Source organism: Sorex araneus, chromosome X (assembly GCF_027595985.1).
Source record: "Sorex araneus isolate mSorAra2 chromosome X, mSorAra2.pri, whole genome shotgun sequence".
Lineage (NCBI taxonomy): Eukaryota > Metazoa > Chordata > Mammalia > Eulipotyphla > Soricidae > Sorex > Sorex araneus.
Window position 1 is genome coordinate 235,172,602 of NC_073313.1, and position 6,000 is coordinate 235,178,601.

Below are 6,000 nucleotides of genomic sequence, written 5' to 3' on the forward strand. Positions count from 1 at the left end.
AAGGGTTTTGGGTTTTTTTTTTTTAGGGCTATAGAGATATTCTGTGGGTAAGGTGCTTGCCATGCATGTGGCCAACTCAGGTTCACATTATCCCTTGAGCTTCTCTGCGTGTGACCCAAAAGCCAAAAAATAAATCTTAATTTTGATGATAATTCCCTCTCTTCTACCACTGGACCTCATCCTTAGGCTCTAACATTTAACCACCAGCCTGGTTTGCCACATATCACCAGACTTGAAAGGGTTAAGCCACACCTCCTTAAAGGCTATTCCTGGCTCTGTTCAGGAGTGACCCCTGATGGTGCTTGGGAGACCATAGGTGGTGCTAGGGTTGTCTGTGATGTTTACCTCCTGTACTATTTTTCTGGCTTCAAAAGTCTTTTTTAAAAAGCAAACAAAACACTATTTCAGTTTTCAATTCTGAACTTTTTACCTCTGAAATTTTTTCAGTAAGATTTTGACATTCTTAGCATTTGGAAACGTCCACTCCAGACCAGGAACTTGTTAACTAGCTGGGAGATCTCAAGGAAGCAGAAAATTTCTGTAGCTGTTGCTTTTTGTATTCACAGAGAAGCTCAAATCTCAGATCCTGCTGATGAAGATTATATTTTTCTCATCCCATTTTAATTCCTTTATTGCTTGAAGAGGAAAGCAACATGTAGAGATCTCAATAGGTGAGAAATGGAAATCATAAAGCAAGCCATAAAGTGGGATTTGAGTTTATAGTGTATCTCATTGTCCTTATCTCTCTCTTAAACTGCTTTTGGATGCCCTTTGTGTTTGGGCAACCTGGTGCACTTATCTGCGCTACTGTGCTGTACCACAGAAATGGAAGGAGGCCATCGTGTGTGTTCTTGGACCTCAGAATTTCTGCCTTCCTGCCCTGAGCCAAGACTCAGAGAAGGCCTTGATTTTCAGCAGTGGCAAATGTGCCTGACTCCAGGAAAAGAGTTGGTCAGACAACAAATACATCTATTTATATCTTGTAATCTGCTGGGCCAGCAGCATACTAATAACCAGCTGAGCATGATGCAGTGGCCACAAGCAGACTGACAGGATGGGAATACTTGTGCTAGTGGTCAGAAAATAATTTACATGAAATTGCTGCATGAACCAAAATGTTACATAAAGTATTGTTGCTGTCAGGAGCTGGCTTCACCACTTATTAGCTCAGGTCTTTGGACAAGTCAATGTATGCTTTCTTTGAGCCTGCTTCTTCATTTGTAAAATGGAAATAATTCTGTTACAGGTGCCTAGAAAACTTAGATGAGGTATATTTATGCAAAGTTTTCTTTATAAATTGAACCACAATTACTACTCAAAATCAATTCCACTTAACATTTGTTTCTGGAAGTATATAAGTAGGGGGAACTAGGGAATCTCTGGCAGCCATCACTCAACCATTTGCCAGCCCCGTTTTCTTATTTTTGACACACAGACTGTATTTCTCAACCTTCCTTGGCAATCTGACAGCTCTCATCAATGGAATGAAAGGTAGAGTAGTACTTCACATTACTTGGAGGTCTCATAAAAATTCCCCCACTGTTGTGCTCTTCTACATTCCTCTCTGACTCTGTCTCCGTCTCCTTCTCTCTCTCTCTCTCAAACACACAGACACACACACACACACACACACACACACACACACGAAGAGGACTCAAATGTTAGGTAATGCACATGGTTTACTTTGTGGAGCCCAAAGACTGAGCACCAGATGGTCCCCTATAGTATCTAGCCAGGAGTAATCCTTGAGGACTGATAAATGTGGTCCCCCACAACGCCAAAATCCCCATATACTACATGTCCCTCAGCTTTGCACTGGATATATTCCCTGAGTATCATCTGGTATAGTCCCCAAACAAAGACCTTTTTTAAGCCAAATATATTTGGTTTGAGCACCTAATGTAAACACATCTAAGAGGAAGTCTTGAACAGATTTCTTTTAAAAGGGCCACTCATGGTACTCCTTGGTGCATGACCTGGTGGTGGTCAAGGACCTCCAAGAACACACCCAGAAATGCCGTGCAGTTCCAGGAATCAACTCAGGGCCTCACACATGGTAGGAATATGCTCAAGCACAGCCATATCCCCTGCCATGCCCCCCACCCTCACCCTGTATTTTGTTTTTACTTTTAGCTCACACCCGGTGGTGCTCAGGGCTTCTGTCTGGTTCTGCATCACGGATCATTCCTCAGGGGACCATATGGAATGCTGGGCATCAAACCCAGGTTGGCTGTGTGCAAGGCAAGCACCCTACCTGCTGTATTCTCTCTCCAGTCCTTCACTCCCCTTTCTTAAGCCACAATTTACATTTTCCCCTCTTCCCTTCCCCTGTTGGCTGTTGTTGCAATTATCAGGGGTCACAAACACAAAGTCGTGGTCCTCACACAGTTTAGTTGCTTTCCTCACACACTTTACTTGCTTGTGAAGCACCTGCAATACCCTTAATAGCAGTGCCTTCAGGATTACACCCAGTGTATGTGGTCATGCCAACGATCAAATTTGTGGTTCCACGTTCTCAAGGCAGGTGCCCTACCAACTTCTTGCCCCAATAGCCGTAGTCTCAAAGGTTGGAAAGGAAATCTGGATTGCTGCCCTGGTGAGTCAGAAATTATAGGCTGGGGTCAGAGCAACAATACAGCAGGTAGGGTATTTGTCTTGAACCACTTGACAGACCTGGGTTCAATCCCTGGCACCACATATGGTCACCTGAGCACCACCAAGAGTGATCCCCGAGCCTGAGATCTGAGGACCAATCCCTGATCACAACCAGGTGTGGTTCAGAAACCACAGGGGAAAAAAAAAGGAAGAAAAAAATTTTAGTCTATTTGCCTACCTTTGTTTCTGAAGTGAGTGAATAAGTAATTGATTAGCTTTACAAAATGTTGGCCTACTCTTATTTTTAACCTTTTTAGTATGTAGTACACTGTTGAATAGAGTAACTGTCACTGTCACTGTCATCCCGTTGCTCATCGATTTGCTCGAGCGGGCACCAGTAACATCTTCATTGTGAGACTTGTTACTGTTTTTGGCATATCGAATATGCCATGGGTAGCTTGCCAGGCTCTGCCATGTGGGTGAGATACTCTCGGTAGCTTGCCAGGCTCTCTGAGAGGGGCGGAGGAATCGAACCTGGGTCGGCCACATGCAAGGCAAATGCCCTATTGCTGTGCTGTCACTCCAGCCCTTAATAGAGTAAACTTGTCTTTAATAGAGTAGACAAGTTTAGTAGAGTAAACTTGTTTTTAATGGTTTTGAGAAAATCTTATTTTCTTCTCCTATTTTTTTTTTTTTTTTTTTTTGCTTTTTGGGTCACACCTGGCAATGCACAGGGGTTACTCCTGGCTCTGCACTCAGGAATTACCCCTGGCCATGCTCAGGGGACCATATGGGATGCTGGGATTTGAACCCGGGTCAGCCGCGTGCAAGGCAAACGCCCTACCCACTGTGCTATCTCTCCAGCCCCTCTTCTCCTATTTTTATTGAGGTACTGTGATTTACAATTTTGTTAATGACAGTTTCATGCATACATTATTCAAATACCACATCCACCAACCAGAGTGCCCATTTCCCTGCACCAGTGTTCCAAATACCTATCCCATCTGCTTCAATCAAGGTAAGCTCAGTTCTCTAGACGAATCTCTAATTCTGTTGTCTTTGGTTATTTGTTGTTCCCTCAACTGTATCTTTATTTTAATTTTTTTCCTCAGAGATTCTAGATTTTCTATCGCATTTTTTAAAAATTCAGAAAATATTTGCTTATTACCAAGTGTTTGAGTGTTTTCCCTATCTCAATTTTCGATTTATTTTCTTTTTGGGTTTTGGGCCACACTAAGTGGTGTTCAGGGCTTACTCCTGGCTGTGCATTCAGGGATCACTCCTGGCAGCAGGCTTGGAGGATCATATGGAGTATACCAGGGATTAAATTTGGATAAGCTTAGGAGCAAGCAAGCGCTCTACCTGCTCTGCTATCTCTCTGGTCCCTAATTTTTGCTTTCAGAGCAAAAATTCTCACTGTGGTTTGAGAAGATAGTTGATACATTGCCTGTCTTGATTTTATGGAAATTGTTTTGTGACCCAGCATGTGATTTATCCTGAAGAAAGTACTCTGTGCACGGGAGAAGAATGAGTACCTAACTTTGGGGGTAATAAAGGGCCCAAGACCGATATCTCTGCTACATCTGTCTCTTCCATTTCTTCCTTTAAGAATAGTGTTTCCGGGGCTGGAGCGATAGCACCGCGGGTAGGGCATTTGCCTTGCACGCGGCCGACCCGGGTTCGAATCCCAGCATCCCATATGGTCCCCTGAGCACGGCCAGGGGTGATTACTGAGTGCAGAGCCAGGAGTAACCCCTGTGCATCGCCAGGTGTGACCCAAAAAGAAAAAAAAAAAAAAGAATAGTGTTTCCTGGTTTAGGGTTTAGCTTAGTTGATCTATCCAGCAATAATAGAAAAATGTTAAATTCTTCTACTAATATTGTGTTGCTGTCAATATCTTCTACTAGTATCGTGTTGCTGTCACTATCTTTCTTTGTGTCAGCATTTTTAAGTATTTTGATGGTCCACTATTAGTTGCCTATATGTTGCATATATATTTAGGAGTGTGAGTTCTTGGTCTACTGATCCCTTAATTATTAAGAAATGGCCTTCCCGGGGCTGGAGCCATAGCACAGCGGGTAGGGCATTTTCCTTGCACGTGGCCGACCTGGGTTCAATTCCCAGCATCCCATATGGTCCCCTGAGCACCACCAGGAGTGATTCCTGAGTGCAGAACCAGGAGTAATCCCTGTGCAGTGCTGGGTATGACCCAAAAAGAAAAAAAAAAAAAAACCACACACACAAAAAAAGAAATGGCCTTCCCTGTTCCTTATGGCCTTTTAAATTTTCAAGTCCATATTGTCTGATAGAAACTATGGTTCCCAGCTTTCCATTTTTTTCTGGGGGTGCGGTGGGAGTTTGTCGTCATGCCCAACAGTGCTTAGGACTTAGTCCTTGCCCTAAGCTCAGGGATCATTCCTGGGAATGGGGGAGTGGGGTTCAGAGAACCGTATATGGTGCCAGGGATTGAACCCAGGTCGGCTGTGTACAAGGCAAATACTGTACTCACTGTACTATCACCCTGGCCTCACATACATAGTTTTTAAATGTTGAATTCATTTGCTGAATAAAAACTATTTTCTCAGATTATAAAATATATTTCTGTTGGGCTGGAAAGATAGCTTAACAAGCTGAGCACATGGTTTCCATGTTGGAGGTCTAAATTCAGTTCCTGACACTGAGGAATTGAAGCATTCCTTGAAACTGAGCTGGGAGAAACTGAGCTGGGAGTAGCCCCTGAGCACCACTGGCTGTAGCCAAAAACAAAAAACAAAAGTAAAATTTTTGTTTGTAATTTGATTTTTGATTTTAAGAATCAATCTAGTAAACAAAAGCCTAAAACCAACTAAACAAGGTCAAAAGAACAAAACTGGACCAGTGAAAAAGATAACCCAAATGGCTAGTGCATGGGTTTTGCATGTGGTAGGTTCAGGTTCAATCCCTGATAACACATGGTTCCTGGAATACTGCTGAATGTGCACCCCACAGAAAAGCTCCCTCTTTAATAAGCAAAGGATTACATGTTTGGTCTTTTTTGGAGGGGCCACACTCAGCAGTGCTTAGGGCTTACTCTTGGCTCTGCTTAGAGATCACTCCTGGCAGACTTGAGTACTATATAGGATGCCAGGGATCGAACCCAGGTCAGCCTCATGCAAGAAAAGTGCTTTGCTCTATGCACTATCTCCCTTGCTCCTACACTCAATCTTAAAAGACAAAGAATTTTCTAAAATATAAAATGAAATCCAGAAAACCAAAGTAAAAGATTAATAAAATTGGTCACATAAAAATTGTGTGGCAGGGGTCAGGGATGTGACTCAATGGTAGAGTGCCTGCCTTGAGTCCAATTCTGTAATATTTTTCACCCTGCAGCTATTATGTAGATACATATATATACATATATATGGA